Below are 25,381 nucleotides of genomic sequence, written 5' to 3' on the forward strand. Positions count from 1 at the left end.
GGAAAAATTACAAATTCAAATACTGAGGCTACATAAATATATCTTATAAGGTGTTAACTTCATTTGTGAGTTTTATATTATAGGACAGTAGAAAAAAGATTGAAATACCCTCGATCAGCCTTAGTCTCTACTACACATACTGAAAAATCAGACCCCTGGCTCAATGCCTTTATTAATTATTGAAGAAAATACAGTTTCCCGCCTTTTTTACGTTTGAATTTTACAGACTGTCCTTTTGGCCGCTACACGGTGACCTTTGGCCCTAGAGACCCCATATTCGGAACAGGGGATCCTCTGGACCCACTAAACAATAATCTGATAAAAAATATAAATAAAGTCCTCTAGAATAATATTTGGTGCAATTTCAGGCTGACCTTTGACCTTTCCGAAGGTTGCACAGGTCTGAAACTCGGCACCCTAGATCAGCCTAAGTCCCTGATACACATACGGAAAAATCACACTCCTGGCTTAATGCCTTTGGGAATTATTACAAAAAACACACCCGAACGGCTGACCTTTGACCTTTCCGAAGGTTACACGGGTCTAAAACTCGGCACCCTAGATCAGCCTTAGTCCCTGATACACATACGGAAAAATCACACTCCTGGCTTAATGCCTTTAGGAATTATTACAAAAAACACACCCGAACGGCTGACCTTTGACCTTTCCGAAGGTTGCACAGGTCTGAAACTCAGCACCCTGGATCAACCTCAGTCCCTGATACACATACTGAAAAATCAGACTCCTGGCTTAATGCCTTTAGGAATTATTACAAAAAACACACCCGAACGGCTGACCTTTGACCTTTCTGAAGGTTGCACAGGTCTGAAACTCGGCACCCTGGATCACTCTTACTCCCTGATACACATACGGAAAAATCAGACTCCTGGCTTAATGCCTTTACAAATAATTACAAAAAACACACCCGAACGGCTGACCTTTGACCTTTCTGAAGGTTGCACAGGTCTGAAACTCGGAACCCTGGATCAGCCTCAATCCCTGATACGCATACGGAGAAATCAGCATCCTGGCTCATTGCCTTTAGGAATTATTGAAGAAAAGACAGTCTCACACCTTTTTTACTTTTTTGAATTTTACAGACTGTCTTTTTGTTCCGCTACGTGGAGACCTTTGACCTGGGGGCTCCATATTCGGAACAGAGGATCCTCCGGAGCCACTAAACAATAATCCGGGGGGGAAAAGCCCAAAGGACTGTTTGTCCTGTGTCCAAAAACTGAAAATCAGGTCGTGTCAGACTCTATACAGTCTTAGACCCTTTGGCCAGAGTGGAGGTTTTGGAGGGAACTACATTGCTACAGGTCGCAAGAGTGTGAATTTTTCATATGTCGTTTGGGGTCCTAAGACAAGCGGAACGACACCAGTCCCGTGCCGCGTCCCGGAAATAGCCTCATCTCAGTGTAATGCGCACACAGAAAGACACCAATAGGAAAACATAACCAAACAGTGAAAAAATTACAAATTCAAACACTGAGGGTACATAAGTATATATTATAAGTTGTTAACTTCATTCGTGAGTTTTATATTATAGGACAGTAGAAAAAAGATAAAAATACAAAATATAGCCTTATCTCAGCATAATGCGCACACAAAAAGACACCAAAAGGAAAAAACACATCCACACAGTGAAATCATTGCAAAATCAAATACTGAGGGTACAGAAGTATTTTAGACGACATGCTATACTATGACATTTTTGTCTCTTTTTTGACAACATACTATACTATGACGTTTCTGTCTCATTTAGACGACATACTATTCTATGACATTTTTGAGTTATTTTGGACGACATACTATACTATGACGTTTTTATCTCATTTTGGACGACATACTATACTATGACCTTTTTATGTCATTTTGGACGACAAACTATACTATGACATTTTTGTGTCATTTTGGACGACATACTATACTATGACGTTTTTGTCTCATTTCGGACAACATACTATACTTTGACGTTTTTGTCTCATTTTGGACGACATACTATACTATGACATTTTTGAGTTATTTTGGACGACATACTATACAATGACATTTTTGTGTCATTTTGGACAACATACTATACTATGATATACTGAAAAATCAGACCCCTGGCTCAATGCCTTTATTAATTATTGAAGAAAATACAGTTTCCCGCCTTTTTTACGTTTGAATTTTACAGACTGTCCTTTTGGCCGCTACACGGTGACCTTTGGCCCTAGAGACCCCATATTCGGAACAGGGGATCCTCTGGACCCACTAAACAATAATCTGATAAAAAATATAAATAAAGTCCTCTAGAATAATATTTGGTGCAATTTCAGGCTGACCTTTGACCTTTCCGAAGGTTGCACAGGTCTGAAACTCGGCACCCTAGATCAGCCTAAGTCCCTGATACACATACGGAAAAATCACACTCCTGGCTTAATGCCTTTGGGAATTATTACAAAAAACACACCCGAACGGCTGACCTTTGACCTTTCCGAAGGTTACACGGGTCTAAAACTCGGCACCCTAGATCAGCCTTAGTCCCTGATACACATACGGAAAAATCACACTCCTGGCTTAATGCCTTTAGGAATTATTACAAAAAACACACCCGAACGGCTGACCTTTGACCTTTCCGAAGGTTGCACAGGTCTGAAACTCAGCACCCTGGATCAACCTCAGTCCCTGATACACATACTGAAAAATCAGACTCCTGGCTTAATGCCTTTACAAATAATTACAAAAAACACACCCGAACTGCTGACCTTTGACCTTTCTGAAGGTTGCACAGGTCTGAAACTCGGAACCCTGGATCAGCCTCAATCCCTGATACGCATACGGAGAAATCAGCATCCTGGCTCATTGCCTTTAGGAATTATTGAAGAAAAGACAGTCTCACACCTTTTTTACTTTTTTGAATTTTACAGACTGTCTTTTTGTTCCGCTACGTGGAGACCTTTGACCTGGGGGCTCCATATTCGGAACAGAGGATCCTCCGGAGCCACTAAACAATAATCCGGGGGGGAAAGCCCAAAGGACTGTTTGTCCTGTGTCCAAAAACTGAAAATCAGGTCGTGTCAGACTCTATACAGTCTTAGACCCTTTGGCCAGAGTGGAGGTTTTGGAGGGAACTACATTGCTACAGGTCGCAAGAGTGTGAATTTTTCATATGTCGTTTGGGGTCCTAAGACAAGCGGAACGACACCAGTCCCGTGCCGCGTCCCGGAAATAGCCTCATCTCAGTGTAATGCGCACACAGAAAGACACCAATAGGAAAACATAACCAAACAGTGAAAAAATTACAAATTCAAACACTGAGGGTACATAAGTATATATTATAAGTTGTTAACTTCATTCGTGAGTTTTATATTATAGGACAGTAGAAAAAAGATAAAAATACAAAATATAGCCTTATCTCAGCATAATGCGCACACAAAAAGACACCAAAAGGAAAAAACACATCCACACAGTGAAATCATTGCAAAATCAAATACTGAGGGTACAGAAGTATTTTAGACGACATGCTATACTATGACATTTTTGTCTCTTTTTTGACAACATACTATACTATGACGTTTCTGTCTCATTTAGACGACATACTATTCTATGACATTTTTGAGTTATTTTGGACGACATACTATACTATGACGTTTTTATCTCATTTTGGACGACATACTATACTATGACCTTTTTATGTCATTTTGGACGACAAACTATACTATGACATTTTTGTGTCATTTTGGACGACATACTATACTATGACGTTTTTGTCTCATTTCGGACAACATACTATACTTTGACGTTTTTGTCTCATTTTGGACGACATACTATACTATGACATTTTTGAGTTATTTTGGACGACATACTATACAATGACATTTTTGTGTCATTTTGGACAACATACTATACTATGACATTTTTGTGTCATTTTGGAAGACATACTATACTATGACGTTTTTGTCTCATTTTGGACATCATACTATACTATGACATTTTTGAGTTATTTTGGACGAAATACTATAGTGACATTTTTTAGTTGTTTGGACGACATACTATACTATGACATTATCGAGTTGTTTTGGACGACATTCTATACTATGACATGTTTGTCTCATTTTGAACGACACACTATGCAATGACATTTTTGTCTCATTTTGGACGACATACTATGCTATGACATTCTTATCTCATTTTGGACGATATGCTATACTATAACATTTTTATCTTATTTTGGGCGACATACTATACTATGACATTTTTGTCTCATTTTGAAAAACATACTATACTAAGACGTTTTTGTCTCATTTTGAAAAACATACTATACTATGACATTTTTGTGTGATTTTGGACGATATACTATACTATGTCGTTTTTGTCTCATTTTGGACAACATACGATACTATGACGTTTGTGTCTCATTTTGAAAAACATACTATACTATGACATTTTTGAGTTATTTTGGACGATATACTATAGTGACATTTTTTAGTTGTTTTGGACAACATACTATACTATGACATTTTTTAGTTGTTTTGGACAACATACTATACTATGACATTTTTGAGTTATTTTGGACAATATACTATACTGACATTTTTTAGTTGTTTTGGACGTCATACTATACTATGACATTATTGAGTGATTTTGGACAACATACTTCATTTGTGAGGTTTATATTTTGGGACAGTAGAAAAATTAAAAAAATCAGGAAACAGCCTTAGCTCAGCTGAATACGCACACAAACAGACACCAATAGAAAAACCCATCCAAACTGTGAAATCATTGCAAAATCAAACACTGAGGGTACAGAAGTATGTCATAAGATGTTAACTTCATTTGTGAAGTATATATTATGGGAGAGTAGAAAAAAGAAAAACATCCGAAAACAGCCTTATCTCAGCATAATGCGCACACAAACAGACAACAATAGAAAAACACATCCCAACTGTGAACTCGTTGCAAAATCAAACACTGAGGGAACAGAAGTATATCTTTTAAGATGTTAACTTCATTTGTGAGCTTTATATTATGGGACAGTAGAAAAATGAAAAAAATCAGTAAACAGCCTTACCTCAGCTGAATGCGCACACAAAAAGACAGTAATAGAAAAACACATCCGAACAGTGAAATCATTGCAAAATCAAACACTGAGGGTACATAAATATATCTTATATGATGTTAACTTAATTTGTGAGGTTAATATTGTGGGACAGTAGAAAAAAGAAAAAATCTGGAAATAGCCTTATCTCACCGTAATGTGCACACAGAAAGACACCAATAGGAAAACATAACCAAACAGTGGAAAAATTACAAATTCAAATACTGAGGCTACATAAATATATCTTATAAGGTGTTAACTTCATTTGTGAGTTTTATATTATAGGACAGTAGAAAAAAGATTGAAATACCCTCGATCAGCCTTAGTCTCTACTACACATACTGAAAAATCAGACCCCTGGCTCAATGCCTTTATTAATTATTGAAGAAAATACAGTTTCCCGCCTTTTTTACGTTTGAATTTTACAGACTGTCCTTTTGGCCGCTACACGGTGACCTTTGGCCCTAGAGACCCCATATTCGGAACAGGGGATCCTCTGGACCCACTAAACAATAATCTGATAAAAAATATAAATAAAGTCCTCTAGAATAATATTTGGTGCAATTTCAGGCTGACCTTTGACCTTTCCAAAGGTTGCACAGGTCTGAAACTCGGCACCCTAGATCAGCCTAAGTCCCTGATACACATACGGAAAAATCACACTCCTGGCTTAATGCCTTTGGGAATTATTACAAAAAACACACCCGAACGGCTGACCTTTGACCTTTCCGAAGGTTACACGGGTCTAAAACTCGGCACCCTAGATCAGCCTTAGTCCCTGATACACATACGGAAAAATCACACTCCTGGCTTAATGCCTTTAGGAATTATTACAAAAAACACACCCGAACGGCTGACCTTTGACCTTTCCGAAGGTTGCACAGGTCTGAAACTCAGCACCCTGGATCAACCTCAGTCCCTGATACACATACTGAAAAATCAGACTCCTGGCTTAATGCCTTTAGGAATTATTACAAAAAACACACCCGAACGGCTGACCTTTGACCTTTCTGAAGGTTGCACAGGTCTGAAACTCGGCACCCTGGATCACTCTTACTCCCTGATACACATACGGAAAAATCAGACTCCTGGCTTAATGCCTTTACAAATAATTACAAAAAACACACCCGAACTGCTGACCTTTGACCTTTCTGAAGGTTGCACAGGTCTGAAACTCGGAACCCTGGATCAGCCTCAATCCCTGATACGCATACGGAGAAATCAGCATCCTGGCTCATTGCCTTTAGGAATTATTGAAGAAAAGACAGTCTCACACCTTTTTTACTTTTTTGAATTTTACAGACTGTCTTTTTGTTCCGCTACGTGGAGACCTTTGACCTGGGGGCTCCATATTCGGAACAGAGGATCCTCCGGAGCCACTAAACAATAATCCGGGGGGGAAAAGCCCAAAGGACTGTTTGTCCTGTGTCCAAAAACTGAAAATCAGGTCGTGTCAGACTCTATACAGTCTTAGACCCTTTGGCCAGAGTGGAGGTTTTGGAGGGAACTACATTGCTACAGGTCGCAAGAGTGTGAATTTTTCATATGTCGTTTGGGGTCCTAAGACAAGCGGAACGACACCAGTCCCGTGCCGCGTCCCGGAAATAGCCTTATCTCAGTGTAATGCGCACACAGAAAGACACCAATAGGAAAACATAACCAAACAGTGAAAAAATTACAAATTCAAACACTGAGGGTACATAAGTATATATTATAAGTTGTTAACTTCATTCGTGAGTTTTATATTATAGGACAGTAGAAAAAAGATAAAAATACAAAATATAGCCTTATCTCAGCATAATGCGCACACAAAAAGACACCAAAAGGAAAAAACACATCCACACAGTGAAATCATTGCAAAATCAAATACTGAGGGTACAGAAGTATTTTAGACGACATGCTATACTATGACATTTTTGTCTCTTTTTTGACAACATACTATACTATGACGTTTCTGTCTCATTTAGACGACATACTATTCTATGACATTTTTGAGTTATTTTGGACGACATACTATACTATGACGTTTTTATCTCATTTTGGACGACATACTATACTATGACCTTTTTATGTCATTTTGGACGACAAACTATACTATGACATTTTTGTGTCATTTTGGACGACATACTATACTATGACGTTTTTGTCTCATTTCGGACAACATACTATACTTTGACGTTTTTGTCTCATTTTGGACGACATACTATACTATGACATTTTTGAGTTATTTTGGACGACATACTATACAATGACATTTTTGTGTCATTTTGGACAACATACTATACTATGACATTTTTGTGTCATTTTGGAAGACATACTATACTATGACGTTTTTGTCTCATTTTGGACATCATACTATACTATGACATTTTTGAGTTATTTTGGACGAAATACTATAGTGACATTTTTTAGTTGTTTGGACGACATACTATACTATGACATTATCGAGTTGTTTTGGACGACATTCTATACTATGACATGTTTGTCTCATTTTGAACGACACACTATGCAATGACATTTTTGTCTCATTTTGGACGACATACTATGCTATGACATTCTTATCTCATTTTGGACGATATGCTATACTATAACATTTTTATCTTATTTTGGGCGACATACTATACTATGACATTTTTGTCTCATTTTGAAAAACATACTATACTAAGACGTTTTTGTCTCATTTTGAAAAACATACTATACTATGACATTTTTGTGTGATTTTGGACGATATACTATACTATGTCGTTTTTGTCTCATTTTGGACAACATACGATACTATGACGTTTGTGTCTCATTTTGAAAAACATACTATACTATGACATTTTTGAGTTATTTTGGACGATATACTATAGTGACATTTTTTAGTTGTTTTGGACAACATACTATACTATGACATTTTTTAGTTGTTTTGGACAACATACTATACTATGACATTTTTGAGTTATTTTGGACAATATACTATACTGACATTTTTTAGTTGTTTTGGACGTCATACTATACTATGACATTATTGAGTGATTTTGGACAACATACTTCATTTGTGAGGTTTATATTTTGGGACAGTAGAAAAATTAAAAAAATCAGGAAACAGCCTTAGCTCAGCTGAATACGCACACAAACAGACACCAATAGAAAAACCCATCCAAACTGTGAAATCATTGCAAAATCAAACACTGAGGGTACAGAAGTATGTCATAAGATGTTAACTTCATTTGTGAAGTATATATTATGGGAGAGTAGAAAAAAGAAAAACATCCGAAAACAGCCTTATCTCAGCATAATGCGCACACAAACAGACAACAATAGAAAAACACATCCCAACTGTGAACTCGTTGCAAAATCAAACACTGAGGGAACAGAAGTATATCTTTTAAGATGTTAACTTCATTTGTGAGCTTTATATTATGGGACAGTAGAAAAATGAAAAAAATCAGTAAACAGCCTTACCTCAGCTGAATGCGCACACAAAAAGACAGTAATAGAAAAACACATCCGAACAGTGAAATCATTGCAAAATCAAACACTGAGGGTACATAAATATATCTTATATGATGTTAACTTAATTTGTGAGGTTAATATTGTGGGACAGTAGAAAAAAGAAAAAATCTGGAAATAGCCTTATCTCACCGTAATGTGCACACAGAAAGACACCAATAGGAAAACATAACCAAACAGTGGAAAAATTACAAATTCAAATACTGAGGCTACATAAATATATCTTATAAGGTGTTAACTTCATTTGTGAGTTTTATATTATAGGACAGTAGAAAAAAGATTGAAATACCCTCGATCAGCCTTAGTCTCTACTACACATACTGAAAAATCAGACCCCTGGCTCAATGCCTTTATTAATTATTGAAGAAAATACAGTTTCCCGCCTTTTTTACGTTTGAATTTTACAGACTGTCCTTTTGGCCGCTACACGGTGACCTTTGGCCCTAGAGACCCCATATTCGGAACAGGGGATCCTCTGGACCCACTAAACAATAATCTGATAAAAAATATAAATAAAGTCCTCTAGAATAATATTTGGTGCAATTTCAGGCTGACCTTTGACCTTTCCAAAGGTTGCACAGGTCTGAAACTCGGCACCCTAGATCAGCCTAAGTCCCTGATACACATACGGAAAAATCACACTCCTGGCTTAATGCCTTTGGGAATTATTACAAAAAACACACCCGAACGGCTGACCTTTGTCCTTTCCGAAGGTTACACGGGTCTAAAACTCGGCACCCTAGATCAGCCTTAGTCCCTGATACACATACGGAAAAATCACACTCCTGGCTTAATGCCTTTAGGAATTATTACAAAAAACACACCCGAACGGCTGACCTTTGACCTTTCCGAAGGTTACACGGGTCTAAAACTCGGCACCCTAGATCAGCCTTAGTCCCTGATACACATACGGAAAAATCACACTCCTGGCTTAATGCCTTTAGGAATTATTACAAAAAACACACCCGAACGGCTGACCTTTGACCTTTCCGAAGGTTGCACAGGTCTGAAACTCAGCACCCTGGATCAACCTCAGTCCCTGATACACATACTGAAAAATCAGACTCCTGGCTTAATGCCTTTAGGAATTATTACAAAAAACACACCCGAACGGCTGACCTTTGACCTTTCTGAAGGTTGCACAGGTCTGAAACTCGGCACCCTGGATCACTCTTACTCCCTGATACACATACGGAAAAATCAGACTCCTGGCTTAATGCCTTTACAAATAATTACAAAAAACACACCCGAACTGCTGACCTTTGACCTTTCTGAAGGTTGCACAGGTCTGAAACTCGGAACCCTGGATCAGCCTCAATCCCTGATACGCATACGGAGAAATCAGCATCCTGGCTCATTGCCTTTAGGAATTATTGAAGAAAAGACAGTCTCACACCTTTTTTACTTTTTCGAATTTTACAGACTGTCTTTTTGTTCCGCTACGTGGAGACCTTTGACCTGGGGGCTCCATATTCGGAACAGAGGATCCTCCGGAGCCACTAAACAATAATCCGGGGGGGAAAAGCCCAAAGGACTGTTTGTCCTGTGTCCAAAAACTGAAAATCAGGTCGTGTCAGACTCTATACAGTCTTAGACCCTTTGGCCAGAGTGGAGGTTTTGGAGGGAACTACATTGCTACAGGTCGCAAGAGTGTGAATTTTTCATATGTCGTTTGGGGTCCTAAGACAAGCGGAACGACACCAGTCCCGTGCCGCGTCCCGGAAATAGCCTTATCTCAGTGTAATGCGCACACAGAAAGACACCAATAGGAAAACATAACCAAACAGTGAAAAAATTACAAATTCAAACACTGAGGGTACATAAGTATATATTATAAGTTGTTAACTTCATTCGTGAGTTTTATATTATAGGACAGTAGAAAAAAGATAAAAATACAAAATATAGCCTTATCTCAGCATAATGCGCACACAAAAAGACACCAAAAGGAAAAAACACATCCACACAGTGAAATCATTGCAAAATCAAATACTGAGGGTACAGAAGTATTTTAGACGACATGCTATACTATGACATTTTTGTCTCTTTTTTGACAACATACTATACTATGACGTTTTTGTCTCATTTTGGACATCATATGACATTTTTGAGTTATTTTGGACGAAATACTATAGTGACATTTTTTAGTTGTTTGGACGACATACTATACTATGACATTATCGAGTTGTTTTGGACGACATTCTATACTATGACATGTTTGTCTCATTTTGAACGACACACTATGCAATGACATTTTTGTGTGATTTTGGACGATATACTATACTATGTCGTTTTTGTCTCATTTTGGACAACATACGATACGATGACGTTTGTGTCTCATTTTGAAAAACATACTATACTATGACGTTTTTGTCTCATTTTGGACAACATACTATACTATGACATTTTTGAGTTATTTTGGACAACATACTATACTATGACATTTTTGAGTTATTTTGGACAATATACTATACTGACATTTTTTAGTTGTTTTGGACGTCATACTATACTATGACATTATTGAGTGATTTTGGACAACATACTTCATTTGTGAGGTTTATATTTTGGGACAGTAGAAAAATGAAAAAAATCCGGAAACAGCCTTATCTCAGCGTATTGCGCACACAAATAGAAAAACACATTACAACAGTAAAATCATTGCAAAAACAAACACTGAGGGTACAGAAGTATAACTTATATGATGTTAACTTCATTCATGAGGTTTATATCATGGGACAGTAGAAAAAATAAAATACATCCGAAAACAGCCTTATCTCAGCTGAATGCGCACAAAAATAGAAAAACACATGCAAACAGTGAAATCATTGCAAAAATCAAACACTGACGGTACATAAGTATATCTTATAAGATGTAGACTTCATTAGTGAGGTTTATTTTATGGTAGAGTAGAAAAATAAAAAAAAATCCGGAAACAGCCTTATCTCAGCGTATTGCGCACACGAACAGACACCAATAGAAAAACACATGCAAACAGTGAAATCATTGCAAAAACAAACACTGAGGGTACATAAGTATATCTTATAAGATGTTAACTTCATTTGTGAGGTTTATATTATGGGACAGTAGAAAAATGAAAAAAATCCGGAAACAGCCTTATCTCAGCTGAATGCGCACAAAAATAGAAAAACACATTACAACAGTGAAATCATTGCAAAAATCAAACACTGACGGTACATAAGTATATCTTATAAGATGTACACTTCATTTGTGAGGTTTATGTTATGGTACAGTAGAAAAATGAAAAAAATCCGGAAACAGCCTTATCTCAGCGTATTGCGCACACGAACAGACACCAATAGAAAAACACATGCAAACAATGAAATCATTGCAAAAATCAAACACTGACGGTACATAAGTATATATTATAAGTTGTTTACTTCATTTGTGAGGTTTATATTATGGGACAGTAGACAAAAGAAAAAAAATCAGAAAACAGCCTTATCTCAGCTGGATGTGCACAAAACAGACATACATAGAAAAACACATGCAATCAGTGAAATCATTGCAAAAACAAACACTGACGGTACAGAAGTATATCTTATATGATGTTAACTTCATTTGTGAGGTTTATGTTATGGGACAGTAGACAAATGAAAAATCCGAAAACAGCCTTATCTCAGCTGAATGCGCACACAAACAGACACAAATAGAAAAACACATCCAAACTGTGAAATCATTGCAAAAACAAACAATGAAGGCACAGAAGTATATATTATAAGTTGTTTACTTCATTTGTGAGGTTTATATTATGGGACAGTAGAAAAATGAAAAAAATCCGGAAACAGCCTTATCTCAGCTGAATGCGCACAAAAATAGAAAAACACATTACAACAGTAAAATCATTGCAAAATCAAACAATGAAGGCACAGAAGTATATCTTATAAGATGCGAACTTCATTTGTGAGGTTTATGTTATGGTAGAGTAGAAAAATGAAAAAAATCCGGAAACAGCCTTATCTCAGCTGAATGCGCACACAAACAGACACCAATAGAAAAACACATGCAAACAGTGAAATCATTGCAAAAACAAACACTGAGGGTACAGAAGTATATCTTATAAGTTGTTAACTTCATTTGTGAGGTTTATATTATGGGACAGTAGAAAAATGAAAAAAATCCGGAAACAGCCTTATCTCAGCTGAATGCGCACAAAAATAGAAAAACACATTACAACAGTAAAATCATTGCAAAATCAAACAATGAAGGCACAGAAGTATATCTTATAAGATGCGAACTTCATTTGTGAGGTTTATGTTATGGTAGAGTAGAAAAATGAAAAAAATCCGGAAACAGCCTTATCTCAGCGTATTGCGCACACGAACAGACACCAATAGAAAAACACATGCAAACAGTGAAATCATTGCAAAAACAAACACTGAGGGTACATAAGTATATATTATAAGTTGTTTACTTCATTTGTGAGGTTTATATTATGGGACAGTAGACAAAAGAAAAAAAATCAGAAAACAGCCTTATCTCAGCTGAATGCGCACAAAAATAGAAAAACACATTACAACAGTAAAATCATTGCAAAATCTAACAATGAAGGCACAGAAGTATATCTTATAAGATGCGAACTTCATTTGTGAGGTTTATGTTATGGTAGAGTAGAAAAATGAAAAAAATCCGGAAACAGCCTTATCTCAGCGTATTGCGCACACGAACAGACACCAATAGAAAAACACATGCAAACAGTGAAATCATTACAAAAATCAAACACTGACGGTACATAAGTATATCTTATAAGATGTACACTTCATTAGTGAGGTTTATGTTATGGTAGAGTAGAAAAATAAAAAAAAATCCGGAAACAGCCTTATCTCAGCGTATTGCGCACACGAACAGACACCAATAGAAAAACACATGCAAACAGTGAAATCATTGCAAAAACAAACACTGAGGGTACAGAAGTATATCTTATAAGTTGTTAACTTCATTTGTGAGGTTTATGTTATGGGACAGTACACAAATGAAAAATCCGAAAACAGCCTTATCTCAGCTGAATGCGCACACAAACAGACACAAATAGAAAAACACATCCAAACTGTGAAATCATTGCAAAAACAAACACTGAGGGTACAGAAGTATATCTTATAAGATGTTAACTTCATTTGTGAGGTTTATATTATGGGACAGTAGAAAAATGAAAGAAATCCGGAAACAGCCTTATCTCAGCTGAATGCGCACAAAAATAGAAAAACACATTACAACAGTGAAATCATTACAAAAATCAAACACTGACGGTACATAAGTATATCTTATAAGATGTACACTTCATTAGTGAGGTTTATGTTATGGTAGAGTAGAAAAATAAAAAAAAATCCGGAAACAGCCTTATCTCAGCGTATTGCGCACACGAACAGACACCAATAGAAAAACACATGCAAACAGTGAAATCATTGCAAAAACAAACACTGAGGGTACAGAAGTATATCTTATAAGTTGTTAACTTCATTTGTGAGGTTTATGTTATGGGACAGTACACAAATGAAAAATCCGAAAAACAGCCTTATCTCAGCTGAATGCGCACACAAACAGACACAAATAGAAAAACACATCCAAACTGTGAAATCATTGCAAAAACAAACACTGAGGGTACAGAAGTATATCTTATAAGATGTTAACTTCATTCATGAGGTTTATATCATGGGACAGTAGAAAAAATAAAATAAATCCGAAAACAGCCTTATCTCAGCTGAATGCGCACAAAAATAGAAAAACACATGCAAACAGTGAAATCATTACAAAAATCAAACACTGACGGTACATAAGTATATCTTATAAGATGTACACTTCATTAGTGAGGTTTATGTTATGGTAGAGTAGAAAAATAAAAAAAAATCCGGAAACAGCCTTATCTCAGCGTATTGCGCACACGAACAGACACCAATAGAAAAACACATGCAAACAGTGAAATCATTGCAAAAACAAACACTGAGGGTACAGAAGTATATCTTATAAGTTGTTAACTTCATTTGTGAGGTTTATGTTATGGGACAGTACACAAATGAAAAATCCGAAAACAGCCTTATCTCAGCTGAATGCGCACACAAACAGACACAAATAGAAAAACACATCCAAACTGTGAAATCATTGCAAAAACAAACACTGAGGGTACAGAAGTATATCTTATAAGATGTTAACTTCATTTGTGAGGTTTATATTATGGGACAGTAGAAAAATGAAAGAAATCCGGAAACAGCCTTATCTCAGCTGAATGCGCACAAAAATAGAAAAACACATTACAACAGTGAAATCATTACAAAAATCAAACACTGACGGTACATAAGTATATCTTATAAGATGTACACTTCATTAGTGAGGTTTATGTTATGGTAGAGTAGAAAAATAAAAAAAAATCCGGAAACAGCCTTATCTCAGCGTATTGCGCACACGAACAGACACCAATAGAAAAACACATGCAAACAGTGAAATCATTGCAAAAACAAACACTGAGGGTACAGAAGTATATCTTATAAGTTGTTAACTTCATTTGTGAGGTTTATGTTATGGGACAGTACACAAATGAAAAATCCGAAAACAGCCTTATCTCAGCTGAATGCGCACACAAACAGACACAAATAGAAAAACACATCCAAACTGTGAAATCATTGCAAAAACAAACACTGAGGGTACAGAAGTATATCTTATAAGATGTTAACTTCATTCATGAGGTTTATATCATGGGACAGTAGAAAAAATAAAATAAATCCGAAAACAGCCTTATCTCAGCTGAATGCGCACAAAAATAGAAAAACACATGCAAACAGTGAAATCATTACAAAAATCAAACACTGACGGTACATAAGTATATCTTATAAGATGTACACTTCATTAGTGAGGTTTATGTTATGGTAGAGTAGAAAAATAAAAAAAAATCCGGAAACAGCCTTATCTCAGCGTATTGCGCACACGAACAGACACCAATAGAAAAACACATGCAAACAGTGAAATCATTGCAAAAACAAACACTGAGGGTACAGAAGTATATCTTATAAGTTGTTAACTTCATTTGTGAGGTTTATGTTATGGGACAGTACACAAATGAAAAATCCGAAAACAGCCTTATCTCAGCTGAATGCGCACACAAACAGACACAAATAGAAAAACACATCCAAACTGTGAAATCATTGCAAAAACAAACACTGAGGGTACAGAAGTATATCTTATAAGATGTTAACTTCATTTGTGAGGTTTATATTATGGGACAGTAGAAAAATGAAAGAAATCCGGAAACAGCCTTATCTCAGCTGAATGCGCACAAAAATAGAAAAACACATTACAACAGTAAAATCATTGCAAAATCAAACAGTGAAGGTACAGAAGTATATCTTATATGATGTTAACTTCATTCATGAGGTTTATATTATGGGACAGTAGAAAAAATAAAGAAATCCGAAAACAGCCTTATCTCGGCTGAATGCGCACACAAACATACACAAATAGAAAAACAGATGCAAACTGTGAAATCATTGCAAAATCAGACAGCGAAGGTACAGAAGTATATATTATATGATGTTAACTTCATTTGTTAGGTTTATATTATGGGAGAGTAGAAAAATTAAAAAAAATCAGGAAACAGCCTTATCTCAGCTGTATGCGCACAAAACAGACACAAATAGAAAAACACATCCAAACAGTGAAATCATTGCAAAATCAAACAGTGAAGGTACAGAAGTATATCTTATGAGATGCTAACTTCATTTGTGAAGTATATGTTATGGGACAATAGTAAAAAGAAAAACATCCGAAAACAGTGAAATCATTGCAAAATCAAACACTTATAAGTATTATAAGTGTAGTATCTATTGGGAACAATGACATGATGATGCTCCAACATTCGCCTCCGATTTTCATTAAGTTTCGATTCCACCTTAAAAAAATGCACGTTTCGGCCAGTAGGGAGAAGTGCAAATTCAGGAATGGTTGCACTAGAATTCAGTCAGCATTCATAATTGAGATGGACTTCCTCCTATAGTCCAGAGTAGATATGGACATATAGGGGATCACTGGAAAAATAAGGAGCTGTAGTATGCAAAGCAGGTGACATATTTCCTGGGAAATCATATTAGGCCATTAGAGGGCAAATGGTTGCAAAATAATTGTCAAAATCTTGACTTTTGAGATTGATTTTCTCCAAAATTCTCAAACCAGGAAAATTCATCACAAATACCTGATCACGATATGACAATATCAAAATTCTAAGATCATATCTTGTCTCATGTCATGATATAGATATAATATTGTCCAGCCTTCCTCATCATAGTTCACATTCCATTTGTCAGAGATAAAATATGAATCCATAACCCATTTTGAGAGGCAGGTTCTCATAAGGTTGGGAAGTGTCGACTAACTGGGTTGTCACTGATAGGTAGACTTCCCTGTTTAAATGTTGGAGTTTAGTATTTTGGGCAACACCATGTTAGTTTTTGAAACCAGAAACAGCCATAGTTATAAGAGAAGGGATGGATACTGATAGCTTGTCCACTACAAATCCACCTATAACTGCAACTTTGCAACCATGAAATGCAAAATTAAATTTACATTTACAATGTATGTAGCCCCCCCCCCATAACTGAATGTTTTAGGAGAGCAAGCAGAACATTTAGGGGCGCACACCTTAAACATTTCCTCTCATTTTCACTGTATTACTGATCAATACTTTGATAATAATTGAAGAAATTGCAATGTGCTATTTAGAATTCCCAGTGAATTTTATTGTGCACTTGTTTGTTGAAGAATAAGATCACATAAGAGACATTAAGTGTACATAAAATACCATCACTGTCACTACAGTACAGTTATTAACTAGAAGTGGCCCGGTACTGTCCAGTACACAGAACCGGCACTTTTATTTGTGTACTGGCACGTTTCACAAGATGCCGGTAATCTCTTATCAGTCCAATTCATGATTATGGTCCAGAGCAATAATGTCTCAGGGTACACTATGTGACGTTCACCTGTTCTCGCAAAAGTCAAGTGTTTATTCCTTGAGTTTGGAGTTTTTATTTTCTATCTAATCTCTATCTGGAAGATGGCCGCTGTGTTGACCATCATCATGCTTCAAAAGCATGAGTTAGCTCATCCACAAACTTATACTTTCTGATATAATAAAAATAAACATGGAACTGGCAAGTTGAGGCTTGAAAATATCAGAGGACCATGCACAGAAGGGATTAAGCTGGGATATTGCCCGGTATCCTGGACTCTTGCTCAAAATAATAAATTGATAAAGTTAGGTTGCCATGGAGATTTATTCTCTGAAGCTCTGCCAGACCAGGGTAAGAGCCAGAAGAGATTAATCCTGCTGATGATTCCATTTGGTCAGCTGTCACTCTGATTGGTAAATAATTGCATTAACCCCCATGAAAATATTATGCTGTATGTCATTCAAACAAGTAGCTACATCTTATATTATTTTGACTGTAATCAATTTTACAATGATTCATGCCTACTGTGGTCATTATTAGACCACCGTCATTTAGGTCAGTAAGAGGTTTGATAATAAAGGCTCCAGAAAAAAACAACAAAAAAAAACACTCAATGCTGCCATTGTGAAAGGTCAACTGTTAAGAAAACCGGTACAATTGAAATAAGTTTACTTCATTTTGAGTTGTTTTGGTGCAATCTTTCATGAACAATAGTGGTGTCACTCTTTCCATGTGCATTTTATTAATTTGGCACAGGACGTGGTTATCTCGCTAAATGATGTTTAGTTCATTAGACATTCAAGAAACTGGGATGATGACATCATATTTAAGAACGAGAAAGAGAAAAACACTGATTTCATATACTGACTCACATCTTGTTTTACAATAGCTACACCTTGTGTAGGAGTGACACAGGCAGTGGCAGTCACTTACGTTTCCTGACGTCTTAATTTGTGCTCATCTGAAGTGAAACAAAACCCTGAATTTTCTTTTACACTAAAACAAGGCCAGACCAAAAGTTTCACTCCCAGGGCTGGAGTATGCCAGATGTAATATTATGAGATATTAATGTGGATGTTATGCAAGAATTTGATGCACAAGCCTGTTTTCTTTGGGTATTACCTTAATGACTCTGTCCTGGCAGTGCTGGATGATCTTACACAGCTCCTCTGTACCCTGAGACTCGAGACTCTGATGAAGGATCTGCTCAAACATCTACACAGCATTGTCCATTTGCTGGTGGCACACAGACACATGCACACAAAAGTGTCTTATTATGCCAAAAAGTTGAAAAAATGAACAAGCTAAAGTAAAACATAATCTGTAGTTTTGTGACATACATGCATGTAACACCAGACAAACTGACTCATATAGGAATATCCCGTGAAATAATGATAATATATGATAATGTACTACACCCAGTCCCACAGTCTGTATTGTGGCATGTCTGTAGACAACTATATCTATTTAACTGTCCACTGAGTTATCGAACCGCCAAAAGATGTTTGCCTTTAGTACTACTGTGTCCTTGATCAATGCCACAGTCAGAACCTCATCATCCAACTATTTGACAAACTCTAGTCAAACAGGAGCTACAGTGTAGGAAAATGATCAAGAAATAAAATGAGTGTCAATAAAATGATAAGCTCTCATAGAAACTTCCCATTGTGTTAACCAGTTAACCACCACCAACCAGTCTATATTAGACTGGTTAGTCAGTAGTTGAGGTTTCACCTCTCTCATGGGGATCTGGGCCCTTTGGACAAACACTGAGGGGCTGCTCACGTCAAACTGTTGATGCAGACCCTCAAGGCTCAGGTTCACCACCTTCTCATAGCAGCTGTGCATCTTAACTGGATGGAAAGCCAGCATAGAGATCTTCTCCATGTGCTGAGGAGGAGGACAAGAAGGGAGAGGAAGAGATGGATGAGGCATGGACAGATTTGGGAAAAATGTATAATTGTGTCTCACAGTAAATATACTACTGCAAAAGTATCACTAATGTTACACTAGACAAATGCTGTTTAAATCACAAACATATTTGGAATAGGAGTATAGGAATTGCGGATAGATAACATTTGTTTTGTAAAGATCCAGATTCTTGTGCTTCAACTGAGAAAATCAGAGTGCATTTTCTATACATACACATACATCTCACGTTATGGGTTTTATTTAAAGCGACACAATTTTCAACCTTCACGTAATGTCTCTAAGCAGGGATGGGAAGTATTTCTGATAAATTTATTAAAAAAAATACATATTTAAAATACAAAATATCATGCTCTTTTCTGGAGATGATGAAATTTCCTTCATATTTTGTACCAATATATTTCCATTATGTCTATTTTATTTAAAATACTGTAACATACATCCTTTAAAAAAAAGTGATGACATAAGAAGACAAATTGCAGGATGCTGCTTCAGATTGGACGTCATGGTGCTTGTGCCTACTTTAATTTGCCGGGACTCAAATTCACGCGATTACCGTCAGAGCTGAGTTTCAAGACTTTAGAACTCACTCTGTCGTTTACATCGATGACAGTGTTAAAGTCGCCACATAAAATAATTTTGTATCCGACCAATAGCGGTTCTTTAAGTCTTTTAAAAAGTTGAAAAATGTTTGTTCTCTCATGAGAGGTGTACACGTTTATCATTCGTATTTTCTAGTCAGTAAAAACAATCCAACATGAGCAATCTACAAGGAATTAAATTAGGAATTAATTCGTTTTATGAATAATAGTGACATCACCAGTTTTAAAAAATATCCCACCATCAGCTTTACTTTCGTCAATAGAAATACACTTAGACCTTTGTTCCACATGCTGGATACCTTTACTCTTTACTTGTGTTCCGTCTCAGTTCTTGACAACATAATATGTCAAAGTCAGTTTTCAACAAAAACGTAATTTGTTGGGCTCTAAAAGAATTTGATTGGATGCCACGGGCATTCCAAGATGAAACTTTGGGGAAGGTCATAAATGTTTGGGGGGAAGCTATGGTGTGGGTTTGTCGTCATTTTATAACTTATACTACAAGCTTTTATTTTATTTTTCTCTACCTCTACAAAAGGTGTTTCATGATCATCATCAGGCTCTGGAGCGGGGAATTCAGAAGAAGAGTGAAAGAGCCAAAGTTGTTGCTGTAAGGGGGGCTCTCTGCTACAGCCTGCGGGTGCAGCGGGGTGCTGCCGACTCGCTGACCCTGACCCTGACCCTTATACCTACTCCAAGCCCTACCAGTAGAGACCCCCCAAACCCCAATTTATGAGCTGGAATAAAATTATATCAAAGTTTATTTGGGGTGGCAAAAGACCCAGAATAAGACTGGAAACTCTCCAGCTGCCAAAAGAAGGAGGGATGGGACTTCCAAAATTAAAGGAATGCTACCATGCGGCCCAATTGAGATGAAACACAGTGAAATGAAATAGAAAAAGAGTTTGGAATTATATTCTGTACCCAGTACAGAATATAATTGGGGATAAAGAAACATACAAGAAGATTCAAAACCAAATAGACACAATCACGATGTTCACATACAAAATATGGTTCAGCATAATAAAAAAAATATAAGATACAGAAAGACACTAATTTATTGAATTGGCATATGATATTATAATAGCATATGATAGCAATTTTACACCGACTAGGTACGATATAGGATTGAAACAGTGGACAAACCAAGGGAATCACAGCATGGTGTGTTTTCGGTGAAAGATGGACAGCTGGAGAGTTTCCAAAATATTACAGAAAAAAAGGATCTAGATAATCAATCATGAATTCTGTGGATTCCTGCAATTTAGAGACTACTATATGAAAGAGATCAGTATGGACCCCTCCTGAGAAGTGAATAGTGTGATCCAGATCATCATAATCAACGCATACAAAGAAACCACAATTAGAATTATATTGGGACTATATAAAAAATTGCTACAAAATACATAAAAAAAGATGGGAATCAGGATTTAACATAAAACTTAGTGATGAAGATTGGCTAAGATTGGTATAATCTGCCAGACATTAGCCTCATGTATGAAACAAAGTGATTTTGAAGCAGAAACATATTTAGGTTACAAGGTCAGAGCTGCAGTGACTTTATGACAAGTATAAATGAGCATTTCATGGGTTGTACTGGCAACAGATATGACAAATGATGGGTGGCTGGGAGATTTTTTTTTTTAATCAGTCTTGAATATGTCAAAGATTACCCACAATATTAACTTTGAAGCATTGTTAGTTTTGTGTAGCATCAGATAAAACATGTATTCCCTCCCCTCTTAATTTGAAAAGAGGACATTTGTAATATGGAAATGATTGAATATTTGGAAGTTTTGAGGAGGACTGATGGAGGAGGACAAAAGTATTAATCTTTTATGACAACAATTCTTGGGAGTGAACATCCCTGCCATATACTCAAGTGTATGGTGAAAACAATGTTCAGTGTTCTATTAATAAAATGTTTTCATTTGAATTCCAATTTGCCAAGAGACCTTCTTACAAGAAAGTGTGCCATATGCACTAACACAGTGGAAATTAATCATAATGAAGCCTGAGGTTTAAGGATAAGGGTTGTCATCAACTAAATACTGTAGGCAGCAGCGAAGCTCTCTGAACAGATCAGCAATGTGACCCACAGTCCTCACAACCGAAGACGCAGCCGAAACACAGCAAGCGGTTCCGCGGAGACGGGAGCTTTGCAGCTGCGGGTCCGGGTGAGAGGACATCGGTTCTCACGGTGGAACTGTTCAGACAGAAAGTCTGGCTCCCGTGTAACGTCGCACACAACACCATCTCAGAGATATCTCAGAGATAGGATACTGACTGTATTTAAACACTAAACCTTCGCAAAAAACAGCAAAGCGAAAAAGAAAAAAAAGAGCACGCAACATTTACATGTGCATAATTTATTATTAACTATATTTCGATTAATTCGTGTGTGTGTTTAAATACATGTGTATGTATGTATTTATGTATGTATGTGTTTTCAATGAGTGAAAAGACGTAGTTACCCTAATTAACGAACACATTTTAGCAACAACTCTTTAGCCACCTGCCCTGCTGTTTAGCTCATTATAATAATGTAAAATTTCACTTACCTCTACATTTTTGAGCATCTTCCTGTGACATGTCAATAGCCTCCCTCTACCACCAACTTCCCCAGTAATTCCTTGGTCAGCGACTGATGCTGCAACTCCATTACATGTTCATCCACCTGCTGAGCAGACACTAACCTGTTAACGTTTTGGATATTAATCCGCTGCTGCTGTGGTGGGGAACTACGTTGCTTGGCTGGAGTGTGATGATGGTCGATAATTCTCTTAAAGCTACAGTAGTCGTTGAAATAAACGCCCCTTTTTTTCACCATACGTGTGTGTGCGTGTTTGTGTGTGCGTGCGTGTGTGTGAGTGCGTGTGTGTGTGTGTGTGTGTGTGTGTGTATGTGCAACTCCAGACACTTCTTGTTCTCACATCAAGTTCAAATCGACATGATACACACACACCTACATCTACAAAGAGGCTCATACACACATTCACTCCTTTGAGTAAAAAAAACAACAGGCATCTTGAGGGACTTCAAAGACTTGCCCTCTAAGTGAACCCAAACAAAAGTCTGGTTTTGTTTACACAGGTGCAATTACAGGTAAACACAATGTTTCACTTTGTTTGGGGCTCAATTCATCCTGACTGTCAAAGACACAGCATCAGAAGCTGAAGACCTCCACCTCATCAACATCAGTCACAATGTACTGAAAAAGAAAAAGGTTAAATAATTTATCAAAACTAACCCTAGCCCTATCATATTATAGTGATTACATGTAAAATAATTACATCAAATCAAACATAAGGTAGATGTTTGTTTGACCTGTGTGATCTACCGTTTTTGATGAAGTTTAAAATCCATACTTTGTATTAGTAGTGTATGATTTCACTTTCACTGAACTCTGAACTTATACTTCATATACTAGTAGTATGGAGTACTTTTACTGTATACGTTTTGGAGGAATATAGGGTCAAAGTTAAATTTTTTGCAACAAACAATAGGGTAATCATTTTTGATGAAGTAAAACTTTTTTATCAGTAGTTTATGATTTTACTTTCACTGGATTCAGTACCTCTTGTACTTCATATGCTAGTAATGTGAAGTACTTTTAATGTATACTTTTGGAGTAACCTGGCCTCCCTTCAACCCTTTTTTGTCCATTTTACTTAAACTGCCATAACCAAGCAGTCTTATTTCTGGTTTTCAAAAAAAAGTCCTATCGGATGGGATTACAACATACTGAAAAATAAATGTTCAAATTATATGTCAGTTTAATTTATTATATAACAATTATATCACATTATAGTGATTACATGTAAAATAATTGTTGAATATTTTCTAGTTTCTGTCATTTTTCAGCTTCTTAAATGTGAATATTTTTGACTTTCGGTTGCAATTATAGGTAAACACAATACACTTTGTTTGGGGCTCAATTCATCCTGACGGTCAAGACACAGCCTGAGACGCTGAAACCCTCGACCTCATCAACCATCAGTCACAATGTACTGATTATATATTAATTATAAATCAAAACTAACCCCAAGCCTATCACATTATAGTGATTACATGACAAATAATGACATCAAATCAAGCATAAGGTAGATGTATGTCCCAACAGGAACATGTTAACATACTATACTATGACATTTTTGAGTTATTTTGGACGACATACTATACTATGACATTTTTATCTCATATTGGACAGCATGCTATACTGTGTCATTTTTGTCTAATTTTGGACGACATACTATACTATGACAATTTTGAGATTTATTTTTTACGACATACCATACTATGACATTTTTTGGTGATTTTGGACGACTAACTATACTATGAGATTTTTTAGTTATTTTGGACGACATACTATACTATGACATTTTTTTGTGATTTTGGACGACATACTATACTATGATGTTTTTGTCTCATATTGAAAAACATACTATACTATGAAATTTTTGTGTGATTTTGGACGACATACTACACTATGACATTATTGAGTTGCTTTGGACGACATATTATACTATGACCTTTTTGTGTCATTTTGGACGACATACTATACTATGACATTTTTGTGTCATTTTGGACGACATACTTTACTATGACGTTTTTGTCTGATTTTGGACAACATACTATACTATGACATTTTGTCTCATTTTGGACGACATAGTATACTATGACATTTTGTCCCATTTTGGACGACATACTATAGTATGGCGTTTTTGAATTATTTTGGAGGACATACTATACTGTGTCATTTTTGTCTAATTTTAGACGACATACTATACTATGACAATTTTGAGATTTATTTTTTACGACATACTATACTATGAGATTTATTAGTTATTTTGGACGACATACTATAGTATAACATTTTTATCTCATTTTGGACAACATAGTATACTATGACATTTTGTCCCATTTTGGACGACATACTATAGTATGACGTTTTTATCTCATATTGGACAGCATGCTATACTGTGTCATTTTTGTCTAATTTTGGACGACATACTATACTATGACAATTTTGAGATTTATTTTTTACGACATACCATACTATGACATTTTTTGGTGATTTTGGACGACTAACTATACTATGAGATTTTTTAGTTATTTTGGACGACATACTATACTATGACATTTTTTTGTGATTTTGGACGACATACTATACTATGATGTTTTTGTCTCATATTGAAAAACATACTATACTATGAAATTTTTGTGTGATTTTGGACGACATACTACACTATGACATTATTGAGTTGCTTTGGACGACATATTATACTATGACCTTTTTGTGTCATTTTGGACGACATACTATA

General features: G+C 36.2%; 1 long non-coding RNA gene across 1 annotated transcript; it reads right to left on the minus strand.

Moving 5' to 3' along the window:
• Window positions 1-17,197: 17,197 nt before the first annotated feature.
• Window positions 17,198-23,011, minus strand: LOC131445082 (uncharacterized). The gene is made up of 3 exons (XR_009233803.1): window positions 22,619-23,011; window positions 19,312-19,416; window positions 17,198-18,762 (listed from the first exon to the last, which is right to left on the minus strand). It is a non-coding gene; the product is annotated as an uncharacterized LOC131445082 (long non-coding RNA).
• Window positions 23,012-25,381: the final 2,370 nt, after the last annotated feature.

The sequence above is a fragment of the Solea solea genome, chromosome 18, assembly GCF_958295425.1.
Source record: "Solea solea chromosome 18, fSolSol10.1, whole genome shotgun sequence".
Classification (NCBI taxonomy): Eukaryota; Metazoa; Chordata; class Actinopteri; order Pleuronectiformes; family Soleidae; genus Solea; species Solea solea.